Consider the following 17,081-nt stretch of genomic DNA (forward strand, 5'->3'; position numbering starts at 1 on the left):
GGTTTGCATTGCATTCTTAAACTAGTGAAACCAGAGGGAGGTGTCTGGTGAGTAAATGGTAACATTCTTAGAATATTTTTGGAAGGCGATAGTGTCAATGAAGAAAATTCTTGATAGAATGAAAATCTGATAAATGGAAGAAAACTTGTGTCTCCACATATTAGAATTGGAATAGAATTAGGCAAAGTAATCAGTGATTTTAATTTACTCTAATTTTTCTTAACATCTCTCAAAGTTCATCAAACACTCAAATGATTTGTGATATAATTTTCAGTAGATAGGTGAGATTTTAGCATTTCCAAGGACTTAATATGTTTTGAGAGTACTTTGTATGCATGAAATATACAGTATATGCTTCATCTAAGAATGAGACTGTTAATCTTTAATAGCTTCACTTTGCAGAGGAAAACATTAGATTCTTGGATTAATTTTATAGAGTTAACTTTGTACTAAATTGATTTTTATGTTGTGTTTGTTTGTGTTGTAGTGTTCTCAGAAGAGTAATTGTTAACAATCACTGGATAGTTTAATAGTTGGTACAGATACGGTACAGCTATGATTCGGAGTCAGATGACACCTGGGCTGCTATTCTGTTGATACCATTCTAATGATTGTCAGCTTTGTTGATACCATGCTAATGATTGTCAACTTTGTGGGACCACAGTTGCTGTAAACCATACGAACGTGAGGTGTTCCATGATTGAGATCTGGTAAACTTGCTTCAAGATCTTGCATCTTATTCAAAGTTTTTTATCTTTATGGTGTTGATTTGGATAGTTCAGAATTGGGTATAATATCACTGACATGTGTCATGAAATTTGTTTAGCAGCAGCAATACAGTGCAATATAAATAAAAATATATAAATTACAATAAGAATTATATAGTGTATACATAAGTCAGGTCAGCAAGAGCTGTGCTTTCTCACCAGGAAGGCAAAACAGAATTATTCACAGAAACGTACAGCTATTTCTGTGACACCAGAGACATGTGGAATATTCAGTCCATAATGGACTAAGAGTTCACCCTGCTGACAAGAACTGTGTCTTCCTAATAGGGTGAATATCTTCTACATTCAGTTTGATGCACAGAGTGATGTGCCGGTGAGGAAGATCCCCCTCCCCGCGAGCAACAGACACTCTGTCTAGCGGCAACTGATGTGAGGAAGACCCTAGCCAGGATCAACCCACGTAAAACTGCAGAGCCAGATAACATGCTTGGTCTCATGCTGAGGGACTGTCAACCCAGTTAACTGAGGTGCTAACAGACATCTTCAACTTCTCTCTGTTCCCTCAGGCTTCAAGGCGGCAACCATCCCGACGCCCAAGAGGGCTTATTTGTGGTAATATTACTTTGTGTTATTTGTGTGAGTTATATGTACTGTGTTGTGCGCCTTCGTCTGGAGGAACGTTGTTTTGTTTGGTGGTGTACATGTGCAGAGTTGAATGACAATAAACCGAACTTGAAGTTGAAAGCTAAAGAATAAAAACAGGAATAATGATTTTTAATAAGTTCAAAAGATTCATTTACTGTTTATTAAAACATTAATTTACTTTCATTGAAGGAAAGAGAAAGATGGGTAGCAAGAAGAGCTAATTGCTGGATTTTATACAACGATTAAAAGAGGAAAGTAGTATATATTTTGTGATAGTGTGTAATTGTTGGGTATTGTACAAGATGAGTGTAGTTTTGTTTATAAAGCTAGATGTGTTGTAGACATAGACACAGTTGGTTTGAAATGCTCACTGACCCACACCATTATTCTAAGCTGATTTCATAGCAGACAGTTCAAAGAATTGTGTAGTTTATTTCTCAGGTTTGTTAGGATTATGGGTTAAAATATTATGTATGCTTTCATTCAAGGACACTTAAGGAGTTAAAATAGAAATTAGTGTAAATTGCAGGAAATAAAAGGGTGAATGAAAATTCTTTGGCATGTTGATAATCATTATATGGGCAAGAGGATGATTGTGATAAAACTACTGTGTTTACTATTAAGTACTGTTATGCTGATGGAACTGCTTTCACCATTTTTTCAGTTAATTCTTTCTACATTAGCACATTTGGAATACCCCTTAAGTTGATTTCAAGGTATAAACTGAATCAGAAGTACATTGCTATATTTGATATGACCCTGCATATTTTCACATCCAATGCAGCCTGCTGGATCAGTGCTAGCCTGTGGTTCCGACTCACAGTTGTAAAGGTCATAGCTTTCAAAACATTTCTTAATGTAGAGCAGATCCCCATGTAAGGATTTTCTGCAGAACAGCCAGTTTGTTGAAGGCTAAGATAATAACATTCTTCAGATTAAATTGCTAGGTTTGCAAAACACTTTTGTATGTACTGTCCAGTAAATAAATATTTTATAGAATTTGATTTGAAATGCAGTTTGTTTATGGCAGTGAAAACTGAGAAGTAGTAATTAAATGTTGAAACATTATGTTAATTTTATAACAACAGCAAGAATTGCAACTGCAGCTTATTGTGCACCAAACTGTACAATGTTAGATCTTCCTGTTAAAGCAGAAGAGAACTGAAATGTTGCTTTCCCCAAAATCAACCGCTCCAAATGTAAGTTCACCCTCTGACCAGAATGGATATTGCATGACTCAAGGTAATATTGTTGCACACTGTTATTGAAATCAGAACACTTTACATTAATAATTTTAAAAATCTGTTGCTCTTCATCTAATATTTTTATTCCCAAAAATTGTCTAATAAAATTTTTAAGTAGCTTTTTGTTTAATAGGAGTTTTGCAATTTGAAAAATTTTCAAGTTGCCACAAATACATTGAGTTTCAGGCCAGCGAAGTTTAGTGATTATATCTTTAATATGATATTTAAAAGAATTGCAGGTTCATTTAACTAGTGATAACATTTTTACTTGTGGGTAAGAAAAAAAATTGGAAGATTATTATTGATTGGTATAGTAAAGTTTGCAGCACTACATGAGCAGGTTACTTTTGACACTTGCAACTGTGTTCCTGCAACTAGCTGTGCACAAATGGATGCCAGAAATTGTGGTGAGTTTTTCAGAGTAATTTTAGCAATCACTGGGAGCTTTGCTATAATTTCAGCCGCGGATGACAGAGCGGTGAAATAAAAAAAATGAAACAAAATTCTGAACACATTCAACAAGTCAACCAGTATCTCTAGAAAGAGAATCTGAGTTAGTATTTCAAGTTGAAAACGCCTTTGTACACATGATGATGTTAACTGACCAACGGACAAGAGTAGCAGTCAAATACGCTGGATTTACCCCGAGGAAGACTACAATGACCATGAAGCCTGGCGTGGGCACCAGAGCGCATGCATGACTTGCGCATGCGTGTACGATTTTTTTTCTACAAATTGTTTTTGGCGATTCTGTTCGGGGGTGGGGAGGAGGGTGTTAATCACGACCGGAATATCGGTGATAAGTGGATAATACACTCAATTTCCTTTCTAAAAGGGTTTATCTAACGAATTTAATATTAAACACACCGCATACTTTCCTCGCATGAATATAGTGCTAAGTCAGTTATCAGGGGAGCTTGAAGTAAGTGTTGAATGAACTTCCAGTAGAAGTGGTAGAGGCAAGTTCGATATTATCATTTAAAGAAAAATTGGTTAGATATATGGACAGGAAAGAAATGGAGGGTTTATGGGCTGAGTGCAGGTCGGTGGGACTAGGTGAGAGTAGCGTTCAGCACAGACTAGAAGGGGAGAGATGGCCTGTTTCCATGCTGTAATTGTTATATGGCTATATAAGTCAACAGCATCATAACATTTTAAGTAACTTTTGGATATTAAACACACAATGCATATTTACCCCATATGAACATATAAAATCATTGCAACACACCAGTATTGCTGAATCAGTGGGAGCCCTGGGCTTGTTTCCCTGTAACAAGACGGTCCCATCGAGGGGTGATGGGAGACAGTAATATTTGAAGGAGGTTCCTTGTGTCCAGTCTATTCCGCAATTCAGTTTTCATTGCATTCATTGCAGAGATATGTTGGAAATAGAAGCAACGTTTTCAGTGCTTTCGTGGCTATATCAAGATTTTTAGCCTTGACTTAGATCCAGAATGCCGGCAGAGATGTTATGTCAAACATACTTTCAGCCCGCCATCATTTGCAAGCTTAAGGAGTTGATCTTTCCGTGCTGAAATGGATAACGCGCGGGTAATGACCTCGCATGCGTTATGGCTCAACAGTGGGCGTGACAGGGAATGAAGAAAGGTGCAGCTGACTCCTATCACCAAATCATATTGTTTCCTCGCGGCCTGGTATCGCATGCTTTGCGGCCCGGTACTGGTCCGCGGCCCGGTGGTTAGGGACCGCTGGCATACACTATTTTTTTGTTGAAGTTGAGTTCCCAACTTTCTTCCCTTGTATTCTGCAGACTGGTCTGCATATTTAACACTGGCATTCTATTAGAATTACAAAGCAATTGCCATTATGATCTGTTTCCTTTCTACATTTCAAAATGTTCAAAGTCTTGAAAGACAGCATCCTAATTGACTCCTGGGAAATGTTTGGTTCATGACTGCTCAAAGTAGAGAATATACATTTTGCATGGTGTTAGGAGTATATAGATACCCCATGTAAATAGCAGAACAAGAGTACCACTTCAAAGACTATTTGACGATCTCTGGTCTCATGTGAAAGAGCCAGGGTTCCAGTTTGGCTTCATTAAATAACATGATCAGAGTGAAAGAAAGTCATTCTTGATCAAAGGGGACTAAGGATCAAATCGCAAATGCTGGAAGCCTGGCAATGGTGGAAGATTTTGGTTCCCAGAAAACATTTTTACTGCTGATATAATAAAAAGGTACTAATTTCATTTTTATCCCCAGACCGTGTCCCTAGATCCTTTGTGGATCATCTGGCAGGGGTATTTACAAACATTTTTAACCTCTGCTTGTTTCATGTTGTCATTCCTTCTTGCTTTAAGACCACTATTATTACAGTACTAAAGAAAAACAAGATAGCTTGCTTAATAATTATTACTCAAAGGCTCTGATATCTGAACTTTGACCCACTGCAATTTGGGGGCGCCACAGTAGTATGGTGGTTAGTGTGATGCTATTACAGACCAGCTTTGGAGTTCAGAGTTCAACTCTGACATCATCTGTAAGGATTCTGTACATCTTTCCCGTAGAATGCATGTTTTCTCTGAATCTTGTTGTTTCCTCCCACAATCCAAAGATGTACCAGTTGGGAGGTTAATTGGTCATTGTAAATTGTCCCGTGATTAGGCTCAGGTTGAATCAGGGTTGCTAGGGCAGTGTGGCTCTAAGGGCCTACTCCATGCCGTATCTCAAAGACCTACTGTAGACGCTATCTCCCTGCGGCATCTGCACAGTCAGACTATTGCTTATTGACTACAGTTCTGCTATGAATACTATTATTCCAAGCCAACTCATGACCGAACTATGGACACTGGGAGTCAACGCCTCCCACTACAAAAAGCTTCTTGTCTTCCTCACCCACTGAGCAGCGGGTTACTGATAGGCAGCAACACCTCCATTGCAATTATTCTAAGCACAGGTGCTCCTAGAGATTGTGTTCTTAGCACCCTACTCTACTCTACTGTCCATACACTTATGACTATGTGGTTGGATTATGCTCAAACTCTATTTACAAGTTGGCAGATGATGCATTGTAGTGGGCCACATCACAAATAACTGAGTCAGAGTACAGGAAGGAGACAGGGCTTAGTTACTTGGTGTCATGACAACAACCTTTCCTTCAATGTTAACAAATGAGCTGGTCATTAACTTCAGTGAGAGTATACATGCTTCTATTTATATCAGCAGTTTTGAGGTTGAGAGCTTTAAGTTACTAGGTATGAACATCACCAATAGCCCGACCTAGTCCAAACACATCAATGTCTCAGCTAAGAAAGCTCACCAACACTTCTACATCTAGAGGCTAAAAAGAAATTGGCATGTCCATGTTAATCCTTACCAGCTTTTATTGATGCATCATAGAGAGCACTCTGGTAGATGTGTAACGCCTTGGTATAGCAATTGCTCTGCATGTGAATGCAATAAACTGTCTACAACTCTGCACAGTTCAGCACGTCACAGAAACCAGCTTCCCCTCCATGGACTGTCTATACTACTTGCCTCACTAAAGGAACCAGCACATGCAAAAACCCCATCTATTTTCTCTCTTCTCTTCACTCCCATGAGGCAGAACATAAGCCAGGCTTAACGACATCTTCTATACTATTGTTATCAGGCTCTCAAACAGATCTCTTGAACAGTAAGACAAGCTCTTGACCTCATAATCTACCTTGTTATGAGTTTGCACTGCACTTTTTTTCCATTAACTTTTATACCTTGTTATGTTTTACCTTATTCTACCCCAAGGCATTTTGATTTGATCTATGTGAACGATATGCAAGACAACTTTTTCACTGTAGTTTGGTACATGTGAAAATGCTATACCAATATTAAGTATTAAACAATACTAAATTTAAATGTTTTTAAAAAATCAAGACTCTTGCATCTGAGATAAATTATTGAGATGCTGAAAAAATAGTTTTGGCATTGTGCATTTAGTTAGTCTCATTTGTTAGAATATTAAGAACTTGTATGAAATGCAACTTAATCAAATATCTAGGAGATATGGAGCCAGTAGCTTCCTGTTTTAGGATTGTTGTGATTTTGTAGCCTTTTCAGAAATATTAGTAACTTTACCCTACTTGGAATAAACCGTAAGAGTTGGGATTCAACGTTTGAATTACTATTTTAAACTCACATTAGACATTCTTCCTTTATAAATATATACTCTTTGGTTTATACTATTATGAAGCATTCACACAGAGTACAAAATATTAAGGAGGTGCTGATTTGACAGCATTTCATTAACTTTAACACTACTTATTAATACGGTTTATTTTTCTTTTTTTGTGGTTCATTGTTTAGTTTCCTGATTAAATTGTAAAGTTTCCAAGTTTGGACATTGTTTTTCCAGCATTCCAGAACTATCCATGATCTATGATGCAGCCAAAAGAAGAATAAAGTTTCTCTGCTCCCCTTAAAAGTATGTCTGAAGCAAATCTATGAAAAATATTGCTGTGGATATTATTTCCTTGTATTTGCATTTTAGTGATTGCATGGGTTGTAAACTCAGCCAACTCCATCATGGGCACTAGCCTTCGCAGGATAGAGGACTACACACACAGCCCCCCCCACCCCCCCACCCTCCCTTGGCTGTTGGATCTCACTTTTGATCTCATTCACCCAGTTTGCCGGAGCTGCCTTCACATGCAAGGGCAGGAATGTCCCTATTTCACAGGTACGCTATTTTGCCGATGTATGAGGCCCGTTGGTTACACTCACCCAGTTTAGCCCGCCTGTCAGAGTGGTGTACTGGGGTGTGGCAGCTGTCGCATGCAAATAGCTACTTGGACCCACACGCAAGAACTGAATGTCCGGTGTGGGTCAAAGTTGAGTGAGCTGCTCCAAAATGGGCATGACAAGTCTCTTTACCAGAGTTGTTATCCCTCCCTGGACACCACATACACAGCAGAATACACTGAATCAATTATTCTGTCGATAACTATTAGGAGCTAAAACACAGTTTTATAATACTTCAGTAGCATTGGTGGTGTTCTAATTTGTTTTGTATTTCATTTAAATACTTAATTTGTTACTCAATTAAAAATGTATTAAAAAAGATAGACTACCATTTAACAATTTCCATAAAACAAATTGGGGCAGCCACTTAATTCGGCCAAAATGTACTGGTCTCAGTGTGGCTCAATTAACTTCATATAGAGATGTAAATGTGTGTGGTTGCAATTTATAGATTTTTATGCATTGCATGGCCCTGCTGCCACAAAACAACAAATTTCATGACATATGTCTGTGATATTAAACTTGATTGATAATGTTCTTTGAATTTCTTATACCTGTTGAACCTTTTTGTTCCTTTAAACTTTGGAATCTGTGATTTTGTGTTAGAAGTAGTTTAAATAGTAGAGGTTAATTGTAAGTAACACCATGAATCTCCATGTAAAACACTGAAAGATGAAAGACTCAAAGGACATTTATGATATCCTCGTTTCTCACAACATAATTTATGAAAAATTCTACTAAGGTAATTATTTGGATTTGAAATGATTCATTTAGTACAATCATGTAGGTTGTGTGAGCTTGATGTGGGACATGTTCATAGTTTTATGCAGCACAGACCCAGCCCTTTTGGTCCCCATGACAATAAAGATCATCTGCATTGCTCACATTTACTAGCACTTAGTCTGCAACCTTCATTTTTGACTCTGACCACTTTGAAACTCTTTACCCCTTTATTCTAAACCTTTATGGGTGGCATGGTAGTGTAGTGGTTATTATAATGTTTTAGAGTGCTAGTGACCAGGTTCAATTCCTACCACTGTCTGTAAGGAGCTTGTAGGTTCTTGCGATTGTTTGTGTTTTGTCCAGGTGCTGTGGTTTCCCCCCCTCATTCCAAAGATGTATGAGTTGGAGTTAGTAAGTTATGGTGTGCTATTTGATGCCAGAAGCATGGCGACACCTGCAGGCTGCCCCCACTCCCCCACACATCTTGAACTGTGTTCGTCACTGATGTATAATGACATCCTGTAGATTTAGGTATCTCTGCTGTGGGAGAAGTGTTTCTTTCAGTTAATCCTACCCAAGCCCCTCAAAATTTTGTAATCCTTAACCAGCTGCTCTTCTCATCCTTTTTGTCCACTTCTGATATGGATGGGAACATAGGAGGCATACAGATGACATCAAAATTGGTGGTATTGTTGAAAGTGAAGAAGATAGTCTTTGATCATATGAAGATATTGGTCAATTAGTAAAATAGGCAGAGAAACAACAGATTGAATTTAATCTGAATAAGTGCCAGGTGATGCCAGTTGTGGAGTTATTGTACAACTTCACAAAATATGAGTTTAGCTGTAAGTGGAATGTGCTGTATTTCTGTTCACCCCACTATAGGAAGGACTTGCTTGCACTGGAGAGGGTGCAGACAAGATGCAGTAGAATGCTACCTTTGATGGAATATTTCAATTATGAAGGGTAACTAGAGAGGTTCTGTTTGTTTTCCTTGGAGCAGAAGTGGATCCGAGGTATTGGGTCCAAGGTCTTGAGGCAAACTGAATCCAGAACCCGTCCAAAACCCCTCCTCTTTACATCTGTTATGCCTGAAAATTCTTTACCCTGGAATACTGAGCTGCGAGTCCTGCACTTCTTTCAATGTATGTCTCTGATAGCAACTATGTCATAAACCCATATATCAATCAATGCTGTAATTTAATCTGCTTTGCTAGTCAAATTCCTTGCATTAAAATAAAAACAATTTAGTTGTTTCATTCCTCCCTATACTTTTTTGCACTCATCTTTACTTTGTCTACTGAACTGATTTAGTGTCCTTCAATATTTTACTGTATCACTTCGTTGGTGTCACATTCACTTGCTAAATTAGTTTAAGGCCAACTCAATGGTACTAGCAAACCATCCTGCAAGTATGTTAGTTGCATTTCAATTCAGGTGCAACCTGTCTTGCTTGTTTCTGTTGTGACGAAAAACCAAGTTATCAGAAGATTGATGCTGATGAGAGAGATAAGGGAGACAATGAAGAAACATTCAAAATGCTAGTAAGAGAGAAGAGAGAGATTAACGAGAAAGAAACACATTTCAGAATATTGACAGACCAGTTGCTTTGAACCTGAACTGTTTGAAGTTTGATGGACAGGCGATACCCCAGCAGGGGGATAAAAAGAACAGGGTCGCTAAGGCACGACACCACGAGATAACGAGACCCTGGAAGAGCGGTGTGCCCCCACAAGTTGGTGGGAGTTGGAGGTCTGGTTGCGGGAACCGACCATAGACGCACAGGGTGAAAAGGGAACGATCGGTGGGAACCTGGTGTGTGTGTCCGCCCTCGCCTGGGTGCCGAGTTCACCGTGGAAGAACGGTCATATCCGGAGCGGAGGGGTCACAGTCGGTGACCACAGAAGACATAGCAAAGGGTCCGCCCGAGAGCTAACTGCGAAGAATATTAAAGGTCTGTCTGAATCAGATTTGCATATTCTCCCTCCCCTCCCCTCCCCCCCCCCAACGGCACAACAGCGATTACTGCGAACTGTACTAAGCTGAACTGAACTCTGCGTCACTTGAGACTGATCATTTTACCCCTAGACTGCGATAGAGCTTGTTTGATTCCTATTACCCTAGTTCTGTGTACATGTGTGTTCTATCATTGCTAACCTGTTGCATTTATATCCTTACGATTAGAGTACTGTGTTACTTATTTCTTTAATAAAACTTTATTAGTTCTGTTAAACCAGACTCTAACTAAGTGGTCCATTTCTGCTGGTTTGGCAACCCAGTTACGGGGTACGTAACACTGTCCCCCCTCCGGAAACAGAAATCTAAATTCTTTCTTTATATGCATCCTTTAGCTACATATTCATTTGATATATTCGTCTATTTTAATGTAAGTATCATACGTCACTGGTAGTAATCCAGAGATTTCAAAGGTTCTGCTCTTTAATCTCTGACTAATGTCTGAAAATTCAGTTTTGTTTCTTACTTGAATTGTTAATTGTGCCAGTGTAGACCACAACCTCTGACTGCTTACCTTTCCCTTTCAGAGCTTCCAGTAACCGCTCAGAGACATCATTGATCCTGGTACCAGAGTCATACTATTTGGGAATCTAATTTGTGGCGAAACCTCTATCAATCTTTCAATAATCTTCTTTACTCTCCTGTTATCTTGTAGAACTAACTGTGGTACCAGAGGCTTGGGTGTCTCTACTTTCCCATTTGCAGCTATGCTCCTCAACAATGTCCAATGCAGAGGGGCATGGCCAATGAGGACTCCCACTCTAAATGTCTGCAACTAAATATTCTATCTGGTCACCCATTACTTCTCCACCTGTACAGTCAGTAAGTATGAGCCTGACCACCCTAGTAAAAGCCTACCCAAGATATGCTCAGCAACATGGATTCTCCACAGTGAATTCATCCACAGCTCAGGAACGGAAGCTGCAGTGGTTTAAGCCTCATGCAGTCAGTTGCCAGGACACCATGATTGAGGAGCATTCCTCAGGGCCATAATACATTGGAGCAGAATTAGGTCATTTGGCCCACCAAGCTTCCTCCACCATTTCATTATGGCTGATTTATTACATCTCTCAACCCCATTTCCCATTCTTCTGTCTTCTCCCTTTAACGCCCTTAATAATCAAGAACCTATCAACTTTCACTTTAAATGTACCCAATGATTTGTCTTCCATAGCTATCTGTGGCGATGAATTCTACAGATTCAGCAATCTCTGGCTAAAGAATTTATACATCTCTTTTCTAAAGATCTGAAGCTGTGCTCTTTGGTGCTAGTCTCCATCACTATGGGAAACATTCTTTCTACATCCACTCTATATAGGGATTTCTAAGCCAAGTTTTCCTACTGTGCTTGTTAAGTTACCTTACTACTTCACATTTAAAGGGAGTTAAATTACATTGATTACAATTGGGGTTTTATTAGGGTTTAACTGCTCCCTACTACAACCAAAGTCCTGACTTTTTTTGCTTAAAAGAATTAAAACAGTGAAGAAGTACCTTCTTGTTGCCAGTCATCAATCACCCTCCTCGCCAAAGCCCATTCACTCACAGAAAACTGTACTCTGAGACTGCTGTACTTGGGGATCCTTTCTGTTTAATGAGGGGCACATGTGTGGTTTGGAAGGTTATGAACTCCTTCAGCCATTTATTTTGAATTTCTATGTGCTTCTGATCAATACACTTGCTTCCCAATTGCACTTTGAAAATCTTTTTATCTTCTTTAAGTAGCCATGGATTCCTGTTAGTCTGTGAGACATTGTTGCTTTCAACGTGACTGTCAATTATATCATTGATGTCTGCTTTTGATGAGGGCTGGCTCCTGAATTATGAGAAATTTTCTACTTCATTATCATGGAGCACTGTTTCGCAGAGGAAACTTGTTCTGTGGGTGTTATTTCTTCCATAGGTGATTGTAATCTTTATTGTCTGAATAGGTGCATACACAGGTGCCATCTGTGTACTGTAACTGACTGAAGCTGGAATGATCTTGCATTAGGACTGGTGATGACTTTGACTGAACAGTTTCCCATTTTATTTATTTATATATACATACACACACTCAGTGGCCACATTATTATGTACAGGAGTTATCTAATAAAGCTGAAAGATCAGCAACTTTAAGTTCCTTGGTATCATCATTTCAGAAGTTGTGTCCTGGTTCAGCACACAAGTACCATTACAAAGAAAGCACAGCAACACCTCTACTTTCTTTAAAGTTTGAGAAGATTCAATATGTCATCTGAAACTGTGACAAACTTCTAAAGAAGTGTGGTGGAAAGTATATTGACTGTTTGCATCATGGTCTTGGTATGTAATCACCAATGTTCTTGAATAGAAAAGCCTACAAGAAGTCGTGGATGTACCCCAGTCCAGTACGGCTACATCTACATTGAGTGCTGTCGCAGGAAAGTAACAGCCATCATCAAGGACTCCACCATCTTGGCCATGCTCTCTCCTCGATGCTGCCACGAGGAAGGAGGTATAGAAGCCTCAGGACCCACAATGCCAGATTCAGGAACCATCAGGCTCTTGAAATAGAATGGATTATTTCACTCAAGTTCATACACCCAACATTGAAATGTAACCACACTTAATGGACTCCCTTTTAAAGACTCATCTCATGTTTTGATAATTTATTGTTCATTTATTATTACTGTTATTTTTGTTTCATTATAGTTACTGTGAATGACCATAAGAAAATGAATCTCAGGCACCCAAGATATTTTTATATAAATTTTGTTTTAGATGTTTATTTTTTGTCTTCTGCATTACTGTGTCAGTAGAAAAGAGCAAGTGTTAGCGTTCCAAACATTTATTTTCCAAAAATTTAAATATTACAGCCATTTTTTTGTATTGTGTTAAAGAATGTAACATAGTAAGGATGCATGGAGTAGGGGATGATGTATTAGTATGGATAGAGGACTGGTTAACTAATAGAAAGCAGAGACTTGGGATGCGTGTGTTACTCTGGTTGGCAATCGGTGGTGAGCAGTGTGCTGCAGGGGTCGGTGCTGGACTGGCAACTGTTCACGATGTATGTTAACGATCTGGAAGAAGAGGCAGAGTGTAGTGAATCTAAGTTTTCTGATGATACTAAATTGAGTGAAAAAGCAAATTGTGCAGAAGATACGGAGAGTTTGCAGAGAGATATAGGTAGGTTAAGTGAGTGGGCAAGGCTCTGGCAGATGGAGTACAATATTGGTAAATGTGAGGTCATCCACTTTGGAAGGAAAAATGAAAGAACAGGTTATTATATAAATGGTAAAAAAAATTGCAGCATGCTGCTGTGCACAAGGAGTGCTTGTGCATGAATCACAAAACGATGGTTTGCAGGTGCAGCAGGCAATCAAGGAGGCAAGTAGAATGCTGGCCTTCATTGCTAGAGGGATTGAACTTAAGAGCTGGGAGATTATGCTGCATCTGGAGTACTGCGTGCAGTTCAGTTCTCCTTACTTGGGGAAGGATATACTGGCTTTGGAGGCGGTGTAGAGGAGATTCACCAGGTTGATTCCAGAGATGAGGGAATCAACTATGATTCTAAATATGGTTAGACTATGGGGAGAGATCGAGTTGCCTGGAACCATATTCATTCTTCTGGAGAGGAGATCTTGTAGAAACATAAAATTATGAAAGGGATAGGTAAGATAGAGGCAGGAAAGTTGTTTCCACTGGTAGGTAAGACTAGAACTACGGGACATAGCCTCAAGATTCGGGGGAGTAGATTTAGGATGGAGGTGAGGAGGAGTAGCATTTCCCAGAGAGTGGTGAATCTCCCTCAATTGCAAGAGTGTCCTTCCTCAAATCTGGAGACCAAAACTGCACACAATACTCCAGGTGTGGTCTCACCAGGGCCCTGTACAACTGCAGAAGGACCTCTTTGCTCCTATACTCAACTCCCCTTTTTATGAAGGCCAACATGCCATTAGCTTTCTTCACTGCCTGCTGTACCTGCATGCTTACTTTCAGTGACTGATGAACAAGGACACCTAGATCTCGTTGTACTTCCCCTTTTCCTAACTTGACACCAAACTTAAGTCCACAATCAATTCCTTACTGACGTTGAGTGCAAGGATGTTGTTGTGCTTCCACTCAACCGACTTCCACTATCTCATTCCTCTATGGCTCTGAGGTCAGTTTGAACTGACTGCAGGATTTCTGGAGGGTCGAGGTAAAAGCATGGCCACGCATTTCACGTTCATATTCAGATTTTTGTCCCACTCCTATCAGGGAGGAGACTATGTAACATCCACTCCAAGGCCACCAGGCTTTGCCTCTGTATCAGCTTGAACTAGTCTAGTCACTCTCATCTGACCTCTTTCATTAGCAGAACTGATGCTCGCTGGATGTTTCTTTTTGCTTTTCACACCATTCTCTGTAAGCTCTAGAAACTGTGGTGAGTGAAAATCCCATGAGATCCGAAGTTTCTGAGATACTCAAACCATTCCATCTGTCACCAACAATCATTCTATGATCAAAGTTACTTAGATCACATTCAGACATCTCATCTCGCCGGAAGTTCGGGGAGTCTCCCGCATATTTATAGCACTCCCTGATGCCCTCAAATTATATACAATGTCATGGAAATTGATTTTTTTGAGAGAGAGAGCTCGTGCCATGGCAGAGTGTTCCAAAAAAAAGTAAATATAAAACGTACGTCACCCCAGACTACTCTGAATTGTACCCCTGCCTAATAGGGGTAAAAATAATGACAATGTTGCTCGCTGCAGTGTTTGCAACAGTGACGTTTCTATTGCCAATGGTGTGTTAAGACTGTAAAAGACATGTTGAGGTGAGTTTAACAGGTGTCGTTCATTCATTAGCATAGCTAACATTATTTAAACTAGCTGGTTAGCTGCTATGGAGCTGCTCTATTGCAGACATCCCACCTCCCCCGGAAGTTCCTGAAGTCTCCCACAAATTGATGGTGCTACCTCCCTGAAATGAGTTTTTGCAGGGTGGGATGTCTGCACGTTGTTCTCCATTCTGATATTTAATCTGAACAAGAACTGAACCTCTTGACCATGTCTGCACGCTTAGATGTGAAAGGGCTGTTTCTCATTGTGGGGGAGTCTAGGACAAGAGGGCACAGCCTCTGGACAGAGGAGCGTCCATTTAAAACAGAGACAGGAGTAATTTCTTTAGCCAGAGGTTGGTGAATTTGTGGAATTTGTTACCACAGGCAGCTGTGGAGGCCAGGTCATTGGGTGCATTTAAGGCAGAGATTGATAGGTTCTTGATTGGCCACGGCACCAAAGGTTACGAGGAGAAAGCCGGGGAGTGGGGTTGAGGAGGAGGAGAAAAGGATTAGCTAGGATTGAATGGCAGAACAGACTCAATGGATCAAATGGCTTAATTCTGCTACTATGTCTTAAGAGTCTTATGCATTGAGTTGTTGTCGTCACATTGTTGACTGATTTGATATTTGCACTAAGGAGCAGGTCGATCTAATAAAGTGGCCACTGAGTGTATGTGTCACCATATATTACCCCGAGATTTATTTTCTTGTAGACACTTGCAGGAAAATAAAGGCATTGAAATAGTAACTGACAGATTTTACTGAAAGCACCAGGAAAAATGTGGAGACCGGAGGCCCAGTGTCTGCGAGTTTGAGATTCTGGTGCCAAAGACTGGAGATGTGGAGGCGGCCTGTCTTGCGATTGGAGGCCTGTGTGTGAGGGGCTGGGAGGGTGGGAAAGAGGCTTGTATTTACTGGCGTTGTGCTGAACATTTTGTGGCCACGCATTGTTGGTGCCAGTATGCGTGGCGACACTTGTGGGAAACCCCCACGCATCCTTGGGTGTGTTGGTCATTTCGTTTTATGTTTCATGATAAATAAATCTAAAATTGGAATCTGAAAAGTCAGTATTTATAAATAACAAAGACTGACAAACCAATGTGCAAAAGAAGACAAATCGTGCAAATAGTAAAAAGTAAATAAATAACTGAGTTTGTGAGTTATAGAATCCTTGAAATTGAGTCTGTAGGTTGTGGAGTCAGTTCAGTGTTGAGATGTGTGAAGCTATCCACATCGGTTCAGGAGCCTGATGGTTGTATGGTTGGACATCGTCGATCAGAAGTCAGTCATTAATGGTCTCGACTTGCTTGAAGCCCTGTCCAGTTTGTTGGACAGTTTCCTGAGCAGACTGTCAAGGCCATATGGCAGAAAAGATTTCTTTCATGAACTTTCAGTGGGAACCAAGATTTTGCCTGGCTGCTGGTGAGAAGGGCTCTCCCTTTTCATTCCTTTCATGCGTAGCCCGAGTCTCAGTCCAATTGCATCTGCCCATAAGGTGCTGCAGATGAGATTGTACTGCTGGGGCTTTATAAGGCATTAGTCAGACCAGACTTGGTGTATTGAGAGCAGCTTTGTGCCCCGTATCTAAAAGTAGGTTGAAGTGGAAGAGGGTTCGGACTGGGTTCATGAGAATGATCCTGGAAATGAAAGGGTTAATGTATGAGGAGCATTTGATGGCCTCATACTCACTTGAGTTTAGAAGAATGAAGGGAGGATCTCATTGAAACCTATCATGGAGAAGTCCAGGACCAGAGGGCACAGTCTCAGAATAGAAGGATGTCCCTTTAGAACAGAGATGAGGAGGAATTTCTTTAGCCAGAAGGTGGTGAATCTGTGGCGTTCTTTGCCACAGATGGCTGTGGAGACCATGTCATTGGGTATATTTAAAGCAGAGGTTGATAGGTTCTTGATAAGTAAGAGTATTAAAGGTTACAATGTTGACGCGTGGCCAAGTGGTTAAGGTGTTTGTCTAGTGATTTGAAGATCGCTAGTTCGAGCATTGGCTGAGGCAACATGTTGTGTCCTTGAGCAAGGCACTTAACCACACAGCGCTCTGCAACGACACCGGTGCCAAGTTGTATGGGTCCTAATGCCCTTCCCTTGGACAACATCGGTGGCGTGGAGAGGGGAGACTTACAGCATGGGCAACTGCTGGTCTTCCATTCAACCTTGCCCAGGCCTGCGCCCTGGAAAC

General features: G+C 40.3%; 1 protein-coding gene across 8 annotated transcripts in view; it reads left to right on the forward strand.

Moving 5' to 3' along the window:
- exoc2 (exocyst complex component 2) overlaps window positions 1–17,081 on the forward strand; it is a 265,236-nt gene that overhangs the window by 30,396 nt on the left and 217,759 nt on the right. For 2 of the 8 annotated variants that reach the window (XM_072283402.1, XM_072283401.1), the window contains one exon: window positions 1,295–1,340. The exons of 4 other annotated variants lie outside the window; for them this stretch is intronic. The gene's annotated coding sequence lies outside the window, so the exon portion shown is untranslated. Of the gene's footprint in view, window positions 1–1,055; window positions 1,341–17,081 lie in introns of all 8 variants that reach the window. 2 more of the 8 variants (XM_072283400.1, XM_072283408.1) reach the window with 1 other exon arrangement.

Source organism: Mobula birostris, chromosome 19, assembly GCF_030028105.1.
Source record: "Mobula birostris isolate sMobBir1 chromosome 19, sMobBir1.hap1, whole genome shotgun sequence".
Lineage (NCBI taxonomy): Eukaryota > Metazoa > Chordata > Chondrichthyes > Myliobatiformes > Myliobatidae > Mobula > Mobula birostris.